Raw genomic sequence first — 17,433 nt, forward strand, 5'->3', positions numbered from 1 at the left:
TAGAGGGGATAAATCACCTCACATCTACACTGCTGAAATAGTTTCCTAACTGGTCTCCTTATCTTACTTTTATTTTCCCACACCAATACATCTTCTACACTGCCATCAGAGTGACTTTTCTGAAACTTACATCTGAATATGTCACCTTCTTACTGAGATATCCAAGGGCTCTCCATCGTGGGGTGTTTAAAGATACAATCCAAACTTCTGAATATGGAATACAAGGACCTTCATATTTTAGTTATAGTATACTTTTTTGGTCACATCTTTACCTATCCATTACTATATGCCACATTTCTATAAATTACTCTTGTTTTTCTTCATTTTTGCCCTTGCTGATGCTATTTTTTTTTTTTTTTTACCACACAGAACGTAACCCCTTTTCTTTTGTCCCTGGTGATTTTTTACTTGTCCAGCTTAAATGTCACATTCCCTGTGAGGCCTTGTCTGATTTCACAAGGTGGAAATAATCAAGAACGTTTACGTGCTTTTGTGGAACTTAACATGTTCATCTTCTAAGACATTTAATATACTGAACATTTGTTGCAAACACATTACATTTGGATGTTTTTTTTTTCTTCCATTAGATGACAAATGTATCGATTCTGTGATTTTTTAAAAGCTTTCTTTTTTTTTTTAGCACTTAGCATAATGGGTACTCAGGACATCGTGACTGCTCCACAGGTATTACTTGAATTGAATTAAATCACTAAAATATATTGTAATTTAATGTCTAACTATATATTGTCCAAGCAGAACACTGAATAAAGAATTTTATTAAATAATTGGGTAAAGTGCTTTACCTCACTAAATTTTTTTTTCAATTTTAGTAAGATCTACTCTAAGTCTTTGATATGAAATATGTGGTAGAGGGAGGAACCTTAGGAAGGTAATAAGTCACTGAGGTCAAATAATGCTATTTATGGCATTGTGATATCAAGAAAGAATGATCTAGACTTTATATGAAGTGATAGTCTATCTACTGCTAAAGGGTGTTTTCTTTGAATGTCCTAGATTGCCAAGTTAATAAATATAGCCTATAAATATACTATCTAAAGGTCTTCTGCTGACAGAGGCTAACTAGAAGTAATTACTGTAAAAAAAAAAATCTTACCACCTTGCTACCTTGGGGAGATGTTGGAAAGGTTGTAGCCAAATTATTTGATATGGTTTTACTGCTATGTCTAAAATGCAGTTCTTTAAAAAGACTTTGAATTGCTAGGTTTCTGTACCACATGGATCAGGCAAAATAGATGACAGTATGATATAACCATTAGTTACTGTTTTAACATTTTAAAATGTCATATTACATATATATTCATCTCTGTATTTCCATATAATATTGAAAAAAAATAGCAGGAGTGTAGTCAAAATTTACCCAAAGATTTGAATGATTTACTCATTTGTTCACTCTTTTTCAAACTTTTATAATATACCATGGTTTTATTTTAATAATCTATTTTGAAAACTGAGTTAAGATTGTTTTAATTCTAAATAAGCATTATCCTATTATGAAAATATCTGATTACTTATAATATCAGTCGATCAATTAAGTGGCTTTTCTAAAGATTCAGTCATCTCATTAGAGACAGTTATAACATGGGAATTAGTATTCTCTCCATTTCTCAAGTGGCTTATATCACATTTTCACTTATTGGGCAATAACCATCTGAATTATGAGCTATTGGGGTAATATACAAGAATGTCAGATATCTGCAATCTAAGACAAGCTCTGATATTAGAAATTGAGCAATGAATAGAACAAAAGCTTAGTCAGGTAGATAAATTGATACATCATAATTATACTTAAATTGTAAACAAACCAATGAAACAAATCACAATAGAAAACTTAAGGGCAGCCTATTCCTTTTCAAATCAGAAAAGGATTCCACATTGCTCCTCATTCTTTAGCCATAGAATTATAACATTACAGGCATAATTATCACTTTAACTCTACTAACCTCAATTGCAAATGCAATAGAATGTTCTTGAGTTTTTAGTCAATTTTTAATCAGTTTTTAAACAGATGTTTTTAACAGGTCATATATCTGACCAGATTGTTTTTAATATTTCACTTTTAGGATCATAACCAAGCCATACTTTGTAAGCTTTTGATGATTGTCAAGAAAAACAAACTGTGTTATGTCTTTTTTCCTTCTTTTTTAAAACTTAAGACACAGGATGAAATAGAATAGCTCCATATTTTTTGAAAGAAGTTCATTAACTGACTTAAAGATCCTAGCCAATGTCAATCATCTAACTATACTAAAAAGGTAGTTATGAATATTAGTAATGCATAGAACTTCCTACACATTTCAGAAACTGAAGATTGATTTGATGCCACCAGCAGAAATATTATTGATGCTTAAACAGTTACTCATTAAAGCAATGTGGCTTCTCACTATCATTCTTGGGGTGTATTTATTAAACTCTAAAAACCTGAAAGTCACTTATATACTCACTGCTCAAAATAATAGGCGGGATTGCTAAATTTTAGCTGGAATTATAGAAGAATAGTTATTCCATTCTGTTTTAAATTCTCTGTATTATAATTGATTAGAAACCAATTTTTGGATAACCGTGTCTTTCTTCTTTCAATAGTATGCAGTATTTTATAAGTCATAAATCCCCAAAATAGTTTTATTTAATATTTATTTAGTCTTGGTTCTCTGACAATGAAGTGCATGCTATAAATCTTGTTTAATACACACAAGTTCAGTGAGCCATAGGCAAATCATTTTTTAAAAATATATTTTTAGTTTATTGATTTTAGAGAGAGAGGAAGGGAGAGGGAGAGACAGAAACATCGATGAGAGAGAACATCAACTGGCAGCCTCCTGCATGCGCCCCCACTGGGGACTAGGGCTACAACCTGGGCATGTCCCCTGACTGGGAATCGAACCAGAAACCTCTTGTACATGGATCAATGCTCAACTGTTGAGCCACACCAGCTGGGCTAGGCAAATCATTTTTGAAGGGCTAAATCCAGTTTGTTTGTTTATACCTGTATCTAGGTTAATAATTCAGTTGAGAGAAGTATATCACTAGCTATAAATGAAAATCTCAAAGAATATGAACAATGTAGCTCAATGCTACTTTTCATTAAATCATACGTTATAAAATCTTACCATGTGTTTAAAAATCATGATAAAAGAGTTGTGTTCTTAAGTTGAACCCAGTTCAACTCAGCAGCTTTCCAGGCCCAGTACAGAAAAAGTTATGCTCAAATAAAGTAAGAAAACTCACAATGCAAAACAATGGCACTAGGATCTGACAGCCACTTACCCACCACTGCCAGCCATGGTGAAAAAGCAAGAGCTCCAAGATTTCATCAGAGGTGATGTACCTGCAGAACAGTGGACACAACAGCTGTGCCCTGCTCTCCTATGATGGGCTCAACGAGTGTGTGAGGGTGGTGGACGAGAGGAATGTGCTGATCGTCTGAAAGCTCTGGCGGGTTTGGCTCAATGGTTAGAGCATTGGCCCACAGATTAAAGAGTCGTGGGTTTGATTCTGGTCAAGGGCATGTATCTTGGTTTCTGTTCATCCCTGGACCTGGTTGGGGTTGTGAGGAAGGCAACCAGATGATGTGTCTCTCTCACGATGTTTCTCTCTCTTTCCTCCTTCCCTCCCTCCCATTCTATCTGAAGATGAATGGAAAAATATCCTCGAGTGAGGATACAAAACAAAACATTCTGCAAGCTCAAGGAGAGTGGAAAATGGCAGCAGAGTGAATAACAGCTACACAGACCTTCTACAAGGACCAAACTGGAATTACAACTAAAATAAAGACAACTCACCAGGAAAAACCGACTGAAAAACAGCTGCAGAGAACCTGTGCAACCAGGGACAGAAAGAGGATGCCAAATGAGCCTGGTAGGAACTGTGGAGGCGCATGAGGGCAGGCTGGGAGGCCATGGAGAGCAGTGGAGAGCTGTTATCTGAGTGTGCTTCCTGCTGAGAAAGCAGGGTTTTAAAAAGCACCAAATCAGCTACAGCCACTCACCTTGGGCTCCGGCAGAGGTAGGGAGGACTGGACTGGAACTGTGTGGAGACAGTCTGGGGCTCCTGGCTAAGAAGAGAGTTGGAGAGGAGGACACTGGGAGTTCCGTGCTGAATCGCTCACTAACAGGACAGTAACCATTTTACTCAAAGAGCCCTGTCCCATAGCCCCAGGGAGAAGCAACGGACCCACCCTCAGTAATTCAATGCCACCAGGCCAGGCCAAAGAAATGCAAATCGAGGCTCATTAGCATCAAGTCTGATAGAAACCAAGTGTGCCACCTGCTGGAAATCCTCTTACATTTCAGGGATTTTCCATTCAGCTTAGGGCTACAAATCAAGGCTAATCAAGTAACTGAGACTAATAGCCTCCAGGCAAAAAGCTAGAGGATAACTGAACCTTTCCTTGGCTTACAAATCTACCCAGGAAAGTAAGACTTGACAGTGGTGTTTAACATTGATCCTCCCACAATCATCCAAACCCATTAGAGGAAGCCATAACCAGTGGAACACTGACACCCACAGAGAAAATTTGGAAGGCTCCAAAACCCACTGAGACAGCCAAAATGGTAAAACAAAGAAACATAACCCAAATGAAAGAACAAGATAATTCTGTAGGAGAAGAAATAAATGACATAGAATTAAGCAAGATATCAGAGGGAGAGTTCAGAGTAATAATCATGAGGAAGCTCAACAGCATGAGTAAAGATATAGAAACATTGAAAACCAATCAAGTGGAAATGAAGAATGACGCAGCAGAAATAAAGAACACATTGGAAGGAATAACAAGCAGAGTAGAGAAGCTGAGAACTAGATCAGTGAGTTAGAAGAAGGGGTAGAAAAAATCACCCAATCAGAAAACCAAGAAGAAAAAACAATTAAAAAACAGGAAGACAGCCTAAAGAACTGTGGGACAAGATGACATGTAACAACATTTGCATCATAGGAATGCCAGAAGAAGAAGAAAATGAACAAGGGTTAGAGAATGTATTTGAAGAAACAGTGACAGAAAACTTCCCTAATTTGGTGAAGGAAGAAGGCATACAAGTTCAAGAAGCACAGAAAACCCCAAGTAAGAAGAACCCAAACAGGCCCACACCTAGACACATCATAATTAGAATGCCAAAAATTAAAGACAAAGAGAGAATCCTAAAGGCAGCAAGAGATAAGCAACAGGTTACCTACAAAGGAAACCCCATAAGGCTGGCTATCAGCTGACATCTCAACAGAAACACTACAGGCCATAAGGGAATGGCATGAAGTAATAAAAGTCATGAAAAACAAGGATCTGAATCCAAGACTACTCTATCCAGCAAGGTTATCATCCAAAATAGAAGGTGAAATAAAGAGCTTCCCAGACAAAAAAAAAAAAGGGTAAAGAAATATATTAGCACCAAACTAGCACTCCAAGAAATGTTAAAAGGACTGCTGTAATAAGCAGAAGAAATATAAAGAGAAACATAACCATAATGAACAAAAACGGAAATAAATAAGCACATATCAATAATTACCTTAAATGTAAATTGATTAAACGTTCTGATCAAAAGACACAGAGTAGCTGAATGGATAAGAAAGCATGACTCACTATTTACAATAGCTAAGATCTGGAAACAGCCCAAGTGTCCACCAGTAGACGAATGGATGAAAAAGCTGTGGTACATATACACAATGGAGTACTATGCAGCGGTAAGAAAGAAAGATCTCTTATCCTTTGAGACGACATGGAGGGACCTGGAAAGTATTATCCTAAGTGAAAGAAACCAAGCAGAAAAAGACAAATACCACATGATCTCACTTATATACGGAATATAATGAACATAACAGTCTGAGGAATACAGTAGACCCAGACACATGGAAGTAGGGCACAGATTGACATCCCTCAGAAGAGGGGATGGGGGGTGGGGGGGTGGGAAGAGATAAACCACAGAACTTATATGCATGTATGCATGACCAATGGACATGGACAACTAAGCCGGGGACAGGGTGGAGGAGGGGTGGGGTGGGGGGTGCCAATGGGGTAAAAAGGTAAAATGTCTGTAACAAAAAAATAAATAAAAATTCATAAGAAACAAAAAAAAAGAAAGCATGACTCATCTATATGTTGTTTACAAGAGACCCACCTCACAACAAAGGACCCACATAGGTTGAAAGTAAAGGGATGAAAAAAAATCTTCCAAGCAAATGGAATGGAAAAAAAAGCTGATGTAGTAATACTCATTTCCAATAAAATAGACTTCAAAATGAAGGCCATAACCAGAGACAAAGAAGGCCACTACATAATATTGAAAGGATCTATCCAACAGGAAGATATAATGTTGGTAAACACATATGCACCCAACATAAGAGCATCAAAATACATTTCAAAACTTCTGGAGGACTTCAAAGGAGAAATCAAAAGCAATACAATCATAGCAGGGGACTTCTGATGTCACTGGATAGATCCTCTACTCAAAAAATTAACAAGGAAACAGAGGCTCTAAATGATGCACTATATCAAATGAATTTAATAGATATCTACAGAGAATTACACCCCAAAACTAGAGAATTCACATTCTTCTCAGGTACACCTGCATGAGACATTCTCAAAGATAGACCACAGGTTAGGACACAAACTAAGTCTCTACAAGTTCAAGATGTTTGAAATCATATCAAGCATCTTCTCAGATCACAATGGCATGAAACTAGAAATAAATAACAACAAAAAACACAAAAACATTGAAACACATGGAGGCTAAATAACATGTTATTAAACAACAAATGGGTTACCAAGGAGATCAAGGAAGACATTAAAAACTTCCTGGAGTGTTCGCTTCGGCAGCACATATACTAAAATTGGAACGATACAGAGAAGATAGGCATGGCCCCTGCACAAGGATGACACACAAATTTGTGAAGCGTTCCATATTTTTTGATATACCATATAAGGGTTTAATTTCCAATATATATAGAGTGCTCATACAATTCAACAAAAGGAAGACAAAGAACCCAATTAAAAAATGGGCAGAGGAACTAAATAGACACATCTCCAAACAGCACATACAAATGGCTAAGAGACATATGAAGAAATGCTCAACATCACTAATCATCAGAGAGATGCAAATTAAAACAACAATGAGGTATCACCTCACACCTGTCAGAATGGCCGCCATCAACAAATCATCAAACTACAAGTGCTGGTGAGGGTGTGGAGAAAAGGGGTCTCTAGTGCACTGCTGGTGGGAATGCAGACTGGTGCAGCCACTATGGAAAGCAATATGGTGTTACCTCAAAAAATTAAAAATTGAACTTCCATTTAACCTAGTGATCCCACTTCTAGGAATATACGCTAAGAAGCCTGAAACTCCAATCAGAAAGAATATATGTACCCCCGTGTTTGTAGCAGCACTATTTACAATAGCTAAGATCTGGAAACAGCCCAAGTGTGCATCAGTAGACGAATGGATAAAAAAAGCTGTGGTACATATACACCATGGAGTACTATGCCGCTGTAAGAAAGAAAGATCTCTTATCCTTTGAGACTACATGGAGGGACCTGGAAAGTATTATCCTAAGTGAAATAAGCCAAGCAGAAAAAGACAAATACCACATGATCTCACTCATTTGTGGAATATAATGAACAAGGTGGGCTGATGAAGAAATAGACCCAGAGAAATAGTAAGGAATATGGTTCAGACTGACAAACCTCAGGGTAAGGGGGTGGGGGTGATGAATGAGATAAACCAAAGAACTTATATGCATGTATGCATAACCAATGGACATAGACAACAGTGCTGGAGTGGGGGGCAGGTTTGGGAGGAGAGTGTCAATGGGAACAGAAGGAGAAACACCTGTAACACAACTAAATTAATAAAAGAATCATAATAAAAGAGAACTCCTTCAGGAAATATCTTTGGTATTTTATAGATGGGAAACACATATCTAGCACTTGATATACTATAGCCTGATAATCTAATAAACAGAAATACTCAACTGTCACCCCATAAGTTTTTTAGAGCAAAAATTGTTAGTATAGTTTGTTTTTTTTTACTACTAAGACATTATCATTTTATACAAAAGGGCTTAACATAAAAAGGTTTGAATACAACTTGTTTCTATAATTTAAAACGAATATGAGTTGGGTTACAGTATAGAGATAGTAATTCTTTTTTTTTTATTCCTCACCTGAGGATAGCTTTTTACTTATTATCAGACAGAGTGGGAGGGAGGGAGAGAGAGAGACAGAGAGAATCATTGACATGATAGAGCCACATGGACTAGCTGCTTCTGCCATCACCAGACCAGGGTTGGGGACAAATGCAACCAAGGTACCCACCTTTGACTGGAATCGAACCCGCGACTCATTGGTCCAAGAGCCGATGCTCTAACTGCTGAGCCACATTGGCCAGGGAGAGATAGCAATTCTTAGAATCACTGAAAACAGCTGATAAAGGAAGAGGACTCTGGTCTAAAAAAATAAGTTACCAGAAAACCTCAGTATTCTTATTTTCTTACCCTTAACAGATTCTGTAAACAGCTAAGGTCTGTATGATCCTAATAGTCTATCCTAGCACATTCTGGTATTTATTGAGGGATGCAAGAACAAAGGATTAAAAATCTTGCAAACTGTCCTAATAAAGTCACCTAATTTTTGTGGTTCCAGTTTTCCCATTATTTACAGTATAAAAGCAGGCAGGTCAGTTTCTATGAAACCTTATGAAGATGAAAAATTATAATGTGGTATAACCTGAGCTCCAATATTTTTCCTTGTCACTAATATAACTAACTACAGAACATAATGTATTAAAATGAGATTAATACCTATAAATAATTGCTGTGTGCATTAAAATTCTGACAATTTCATGTCTCAGAAATATAGAGAAATGAGTAAAATCTATGTGGGACCTGATATTGAATAATAGGGAAGAGCTAAGTTGCACTATAAACATGAAGGGGACTAGAAGAAATTCTGTAATTTTGTTTATGTTTTTCTAGTGGTGAGGAGATAAAACACACAAATATGGACCCTAGATGAAAAGAAATGTGATTTTAAAACTTTAGACAAATATAATTTTTCAATGATCAATTGTTTTTTAAAAATGAAATTGTTGTAATACAAATGTAAACTGTCCCAAGGAGTGAGGGAAAAAAGATGCAGCTGAAGTTAAGGTAGTCACAAGAAAGTTTCTTAGAAAAATGCTTTAGTTTAAGGAGGAGTTCTATAAAAGATGGAAGAAGTGGCTACAAGAAATTCACAAGCAGAAAATAATACCCATTGCTTGTAAGAAGAGCATGCCAGGAAGACAAATGTCCAGTTGAGGCTTGTATAAAAACTGAAGACAGAGGTTTAAAAAAATTTTTTTTTTAATGACAAAGGAAAGTAGAAGCATATGGCTTCAATATTTTAGGCTTTTTCTACAAGGAGAAAAGCCTTCATACTAAGAAATTAAAAAATAAATGCTTCTCGATATAAGGGACTAAAGAGACCCACTTTCTGGTCTCTTGGAAGCAGAATAATCTTAGGAACTAAGTTTATGGCGACTGTCAGAATGCCTTGAGCCTTATTGTTTCAAGAGAATTCTCTTATTCAAACAAACAAAAGCCAGAATGGGTTCTACAGAAAGCACAATGATAAATCTGATACAGGTACATAGTCAAGTTTTAGAATACATTATGATTGGGAGGAGTTTCATTTTCAAATTTCAACTGAAGGACCAACATGGAATAGAGACAAATTAAGCATTCTAAAATGGCTTTCCGCCCACCCCTGGGCAGTACCTTTCGGTGGGGAGATAAGAAGAAAGCCACTGGCAGTGTGTCTTGCATATGATGAAAATTTCCACGTTATCCTTGTGAATAAAGTACTGTAATATCAACTGAATGATGTTACTGTTAGGTGAATCCAGATAAGGACTTTGAATGACTGAATGACTGAATAAAATTAACATATACAGTTTCAGATAGAATGTTGTAAAGCTCCATCATTGATCCTTTTTTTTTTTTTTCTTTAAAATGTTTTCTTTAAAATGTTCTTTCCTTAATCAATGAAGCAGGGAAAAACAGAAAGAATGGATGCTTAGAATGTTGGAGTGTTCTTCAACAATAAAAGGAATGATTAACATCATAGATGATAAAACAGACTCCAAACTTTCTTAACAGAATTGAATACTTCTGGGTGAAACTTGAGAGGTTAAAACTTCAACAGAAATAAATACAAATAGTTATGTTTATGTTAAAAAATAAAGTAAATAAATGGGGGATGCTATTTAGGACTTGGTAACATTAAAGCATTATATAAGCCAACACTGAGTAGGTTAAACTAATGTAACATGTAAACAAAAGTATGGTGTCCAGAGCACTTTAATAGTTACAACACACTTGTCATGAAGACACTAAAAGGAAACAAGGTGTACAGATGAGGGTAACCAGGATAGTGCGTTACCTAGAACTCATGTTATAGGTTTAAAGTTAAGGTGATTATATGCATCTAGCTCAGAAATGAGACAACACAAATTATGTTTGATAACACAATTCCATTGTATAGTTTTAGACATATACAATGTGCAGGGCACTGTGGTGGAGCAAAGTTGAAGTCATTACGTTGAAGAGAATTGTGAGACCTTCCAGTTAAAAGAAACCATCAAATTCAACTTGCCACTAGCCTGGGAAGTTCTGACTGGTAGTTGTTTCCATCTCCTTCTTAAGTACTGAATAACAGGGAGTACACTAAACTGACAAGGTCATTTATTCCAGTCACATTGGAGTGTTTTCCTTCATATCAATATAAAACAATCCTCCTTGTACCTTCTACCTATTATATCCTCTGGAACATCAAAGACTACCTTATCCCTCTTCTACATGTCAGCCTTTCAAATACTTGCTGTGTATTTTTCTAATTTGCAATGTCAAGATGCATAAGTAGACATTTTATAAGAAGTCAGCTTTTGTAACAATGTGAAGAAGAACTTTTTAACTAGAGCTGTCCAACATGGAATGCCTTGTCTATGTGGGCAGTAAGCTCTGAATCCCTAAAATATTCAAGCAGAATCTCAAAAACAATTTTTAAAATATATAAAAGGTATTTCTGTATTAGGTGAGAGGATGAATATTTAAAAATCTAAGTTCAAGGGTGAGATGGCTAATTATTATGCACATTTACATACAGCATGGCACATGTTATATGCCTACTCTAATAAAAAAATAATTTATCTATTAAATGAATTCTTTATCTTAATATAAAGAATTTAAAATGGCTTCTATAGTTTTTACTAGAGAGAAACCACTCACAGTAAGACATACAAAGAACAAAAGTGCTATACATTTAAACGAGCATTCCAAGTTAAAGCTAATTTTTTAATTAGGTATTTAGCAAAGCTATTTGGCATTTGTACGGAATTATTTTTAGAATGGTAAACATCTTTCCTATCTCCAGTGCTGAGGCACAATCCTTCTAATTAGGTTAATAAAAGATCATTATAAGACTTAGAACCCAGGATGCTATATTAAAAAATGGCTGCCCAGCAACTACATAGGTTATAAGAAGACAATAGAGTACCGAGTGAGAGGTGGGGCTCATTACTGTCAGGATTGGCAGATGATTTATATTAAAGCCACACTGATTCCACGCTGTTCCTCCTCCCTGTTCTTTTTAGAAAAGGCATGAAAAACCTTGTGTGTTGGCATTGTTAAAGAACAAGGAGAAAACAGCTGACATGCTCGAAGGAAAAGGCATAAAGTTTAAATTTAGTGATATTGAAGTCATAAGCTCTTTTCTCTCACCAAGTATCCTAAAATGAATGATTGCTTCAAAATAGACATTTCATAAGTTATAGAATAGACTCTAAATTAGTTCAACAAATACAACAATTTAAGGAAAAAAATTACAGCTAAAGGAACCAATAAAATACTGGATGAAAAATTTGGAAGTCATAAACAAATAGGTCATAGGTATTAAGTTAATATAGTCTGTGAATAATTTAACAATATGAATTATCAAAATTAATAAAACTATCAGATTCAAAATCATGAAAGACTAGTGATTATAAATGTGAAAAAAGTGTATGTTAAGGTTCAAAGTTACCTAAAATAGATATTCAAAATATGGTAGAATTTTCTGTATTTGACATTTTGCTAATATTAATAGTTTTTTTCTGGTAATCAAATTCAATATTAGTTATATTATAAAATTAGGAAGCATCTTCTAGATCATCAAGAAATATTAATTTATAGTCGGTATATTATGTTAATATAATATTATGGCCAATATATTACACTGAGCACAGATTAATATTTCTTTGATGATTGAGAAGATGCTTCCTAATTTTATAGAAATCAATTAAGATTATTAGACATCTGATTTGTTAATCAGTACAGCTGAGTAACCAGATGCATTTTCCCTAACCATAATGTTTAAGAAATGAACCAAATAAGAAATAGCTCTAAAGATGATCTCATTTAATTCTAGTCAGTTTAAAAAATTTTGCAGAAGTGATAGTGCCTTTAAATGAATTTCTTGTGCCATCTTTCAAAGAATCATTTTTATAATATTATAAATTGGTTACCAGAGAGAATCATTGGCTCAAGGTAGCAAAGACACTGCATACTTTGAATTATTTGCTCTGTTTTATGTTATCAGAAAGAATTTTCATATTTCTCAAAGATAATTTATAAATTTTTGTTGTAAGTAGTCTTATGCAAGAGCTAGATATACTCTTAACATGTAGTAAATAAATAATGTCTGTTGAATAAATGTATATGAGTGAATAAATACATGCTTAGAACTAACTGAATTATAATGACACAGGAAATCAAAAGTACAACATGGAGGTTTAGTTTACATTTTAACAAACTAGATCTAGACATTGAAATGTTAGGTAATCCATGACTAAGAATGTTAAAGAATTTATAGCTCTGAAATGCGTCAAGGAGTTTAATAACTGTCAGTCTTGTTTTCAAGTATTCTACTATTTCTGTGAAATAACCCAGAAAGTTGGCATACTTTGTGTTTGTAATAGAAACATACATATATAATTGTCATATTGTATTTCTGAGACAAGTATCTTCTAGAAGTTCTCAAGTATGAAGTTTAAATATTTAAAATTCTTTATATGACCAACTGTTGCTCTTGCATTTAGAATATATAGTAATGGGTACTTCTTCCTTATCAGATGACATATTAATCAGAGTATTTTCCCATTAAAGAAAAAATTTCAGAGTATAAGAGACTGAGCTATTAAAACCAACTATTAGGGCTAAAATGAGATTATGGCTAACCATAGGAACATCTGAGGGACCAGGAGAATGGAACTTGTGTGAACACTGCAAAAATATAAGGGAGATGGTTCAGTAGAAGGTTTAGTGATCTCTAACTTGACGTCAAAAGCCACAGGTAAACTCTGACTACCAGACTCAGTGGTTCTGAAGCCCATTCCTGAACTCTGCATTCTTGCTTTAGAAAGTTAGACTTGCTATATTTTTTGTTGTCTGGCTCTGGCTTAGCTGTTTTCATCACAAAGCTTTGGGATAAGCTGAAATTAGTGGAAGACCTCCATAAATAAGGCTAGTCAAAAGCTATATGGCACCAAGGTATCAGGTAGGTAGGCAAGGGGCTCCTGATACATATGGGTGTGTGTGTTTGTGTGTGTTTGTGTGTGGGGGTATAACTATGCATGTACATCCTTTGTCATTTCTTTTCATATTTCTCCTTGTACCATTTCTAAAAGGATCAACAGGTCACTGCTACATTGTCTAAGGTGATATATGCTGGTGTTGGGGCAGAATTCTGAGGTAATGTGTAAGTTATCTCATAAGACTGTTGCTTGTATTATAAACTAAGGTCACATAAAAATTACTGCAGAGGCAAAACTCTAACTGAAAACCAACTAAACCACACCATACCTCTCTACTCACATTCAATTATAGGAAAAAGATGTGTGAGGAAAATAAATTAATACAATAATTAAATTTTAAAACCTTAAGTTTTAACAGAAGTTACCTTTGGAGAATAAGAAGGAGTGAAGGTTGCTTCTTATGTTCATCATTGTTTTATTCATGTATTTATTTATTTAGCAATAAGCAATTAAACAACAAAAGAAAAACATACAGGGAAAATTTTAAAACTTCCAAGGTATGTTTTATGGTGCAATCCTGTTATGTCTTAAACTACCATCTTCTGGTAGTTGGTAAACACAGGAGGTGGACTTAATATGTACAGGGAAAATAATAAGGCATTTGTGACCTTCAACTTTCTTTGGCAAAGGTGAGCAAAGTAAAAGGAGACAGAACTTAGGACAGGTCCTCATAAAATAGGCTAGAAAGTGCTCCTCTGAGAAACTAACAATATGTTATTGATGATCTGAAGACAATTGGTTTGTTTTATTGATGTGTGAAAACAGTAACAAGTAATAGTGTAGCTGAACCCAATCATCCTTCTTGGTAAAACAAATTATAAATCATAACTTGTCTTTCTGTACTGGTGAGGGATTGTCATCCTTTTATGCGAGCTTTAGTTCTTATCTGACCACATCTCCTGCTATGTAACTCTGTAGCATCTAGAATTCATTCTTTTGCCTTTAAATCTGGCTTCATTACTTATTAACATTCCTGAGATTATTTTCCTGGCGGATGCAGGGCTATTAGTTATTCACTAAAGTACAGGTTGCAATTTCAACAGGTTTTACAAACAAATCAGGATGAAACTAAGTGGTGGGTGACTTCCAATGGAGGCAGCCTTCCTTCCTCAGCCTGCAGATTTTGGTAGGAAAAACAACTGCCTAGGTGTGCTGGAAGATATGGTTTCTAACAATGAACTTGTTATCTCACATGTCATATTCCTGTGGCTGTCATTTTTTACATGGGAGTGAAACAGGCAGGAAGAGCAGGGTTCCAACAATACAGAACATGACTATAAATGACTAAAAATCATACAAAGAGCACAAATTCTAGTTATTAGCATCCCAGCATTGTGGCACGCAGCATGAAGAGGGTATGCTGAGCATATGCAGTCCTGTCCATCCCTTCATACAATACACAAAATGAAGAATTTTGCTATGTTTTGGTTCCTGTTTTATGCCACACAATGGATAAAGCAATAAATTTAGCTTTATTATATAAGTAATAAAATGGAAAATAATGGATGGCAAAAGGGGTTAGCTACTATTTATTCATTCACTCACTCACTCATTCATTCATCCAATAGTGTGTTGCCTACTATGGGCCATACACTATCATAGGCACTGGATATACAAGACAAGAATAAAATCCCTGCTTTTTTTTTATTCTCACCCAAGGAAATTTTTCTATTTTTTGATCAGATGGAGTGGGAGGGAGAGAGAGAGAAACATCGACATGAAAGGGACACATCGAGTGGCTGCCACCCGCACGACCAACCAGGGCCAGGGACAAACTGCAACCGAGGTACGTGCCCTTAGCGGGAACTGAACCCGGGTCTCTCCGAACTGCAGGCTGACACTCTAACCGCTGAGCCAAACTGGTCAAGGCTAAAATCCCTGTTTTTAAGAAACTTATATTATGATGTGTAGAGATGGGAAGTAAATCAGTAGACAATATTTGGTATTATACTCATAGTGATAAAACTGCGAAGAATATAAAACAGAGTAACATACCAGAAGATGAATGGTGGTGGTGGTGGTAGTGGTGGGGGAGGGGGCATCAGGGTCAGACTGGGTTGTCAGGGTAGGACTCTCTGAGGGGAAAATATTTGAACTGAGACCTGAATGACAAGATCTATAACTACATATTTCAGTAAATATATAAGATAAGGTTAGTGCTATTTGGAATACAGGCTTTCCTTTGAGTTTCCAAAAGTCCAATGTCAAAAGGGAAAGGAATAGTGAGTAATAAGAATGTGAAACGAGGGACATTTTTATTTGGCATTACAGAAAAATTAAATGAGAATCCTGACACTGCAGAGCGATGGAATTCACTCCAGAACAAACCCACCTCTGAATTTCCTATAAATTAACATGATAACTTTTCTTCATTATTTAAGCCAAAAATAAAAACAAACAAACAAACAGGGAGGTGTGATTAAAAATCCAACCTATAACCAATATCAGAATTATGGCTAGACTCTATATCTGATCTTTAGTGTTTTATGTCTGCCTAACAGTCTTTCTTCAAAATCAGATGATATGGTATTAAGAGACTATTTGTTTACGACTTTCTAGATTTTTCTGTGTTTTTACTCTATATATATTTCTTACATAACCAGCCAAGAACAGTGCCCTTAAACTTCACAAAAGTGGAATATTTAAGGTGCCCTGCTATTCTTTCTCTAACTTTAATGAGTGTCTTGTTTTTTTAATCCTCACCCGAGGATATTTTGTTTTCTATTTATCTTCAGACAGAGTGGGAGGGAGGGAGAGAGAGGGAGAGAGAGAGAAACATCGACCTGAGAGGGGACACATCAACTGGTTGCTTCCTGCACAACCCTGACCAGAGCTGGGGATGAACTGCAACCAAGGTACGTGCCCTTGGCCGGAATCGAACCCACAACTCACTGGTCCCAGGCCAATGCTCTAACCACTGAGAAAACTGGCCAGGGCTAATGAATGTCTTTTATTCACAATATTTATATATCTTTTCCATCCTATTCCCTTAATAGTCCAACTATAATTTAAGATATTATTGATGATTATACTCTTCTAAATTCTTTGTGATTGTTCATAATTTATCTTGACAATGAATAAGACCATAAAAAGTACTACAACATTTTTCTATATTTTCAACTTGCTCCTTTTTTGCTTTAACACACTTTCATACTTTAGAAATATCTTCCCCTTGCCCACACACTTCTTACCTGAATGTTCTCAAAAATAAAATTCATGGCTTTTAGAAACTCTTCAGGAAATTACTCTAGGATTCTTTAAAATGATTGAAGAGGGTTAATCTATCTTTTTCTGCACTAAATTGGTAATCATTATCCAGCCTCTCAGCGTAGATAATTTAAGATATTAGACCGCTGAGCTGCATATTTTGTGCAGCTCTTATGTTACAATGGTGTGCAAAAATGTTAGATTAAAAAAAAAATAGCTTTAAAATACACATCTTAGCAGATCTCATTTTGAAAGCATCAATAAATATCTTGACCAGATAACCTGAAGTGTATTATAGCTGGTAAGGTAATAGATTTTATCTACCCTCTTCCTCCCCATCAAAGCTCCCTAGGTTTTGCTTTAGATTTCTAAGACCAAGCTAATAAATGTATAAATTAAGTGAGAATACTGGTAGGTTATATCCAAGACAATCAAGAAGAGCACGTTATAACTTCATTGAGTATATGGAGGCATGGAGAATGTATGGCCAGTAAAGAATACTCTTATAATGGCCAGGAGGGAAATTTGCAGGATCAAGGGATAACGTTTTTGAAAACCTCTCCTAAATTGCCTAGCATGGCAAAGGAAAGAAAATTATTCCAGCAGACTTCAAGCTGCA

General features: G+C 35.5%; 1 protein-coding gene and 1 non-coding gene across 7 annotated transcripts in view; one reads left to right on the forward strand and one right to left on the reverse strand.

Annotated features, from left to right (window-relative positions):
* Positions 1-17,433, reverse strand: part of CNKSR2 (connector enhancer of kinase suppressor of Ras 2) — a 297,838-nt gene that overhangs the window by 27,207 nt on the left and 253,198 nt on the right. The gene's annotated exons all lie outside the window — the stretch shown is intronic.
* On the forward strand, positions 6,805-6,911 carry LOC118636711. The gene has a single exon (XR_004960698.1). It is a non-coding gene; the product is annotated as a U6 spliceosomal RNA (small nuclear RNA).

Source organism: Molossus molossus, unplaced genomic scaffold (genome assembly GCF_014108415.1).
Source record: "Molossus molossus isolate mMolMol1 unplaced genomic scaffold, mMolMol1.p scaffold_m16_p_2, whole genome shotgun sequence".
Lineage (NCBI taxonomy): Eukaryota > Metazoa > Chordata > Mammalia > Chiroptera > Molossidae > Molossus > Molossus molossus.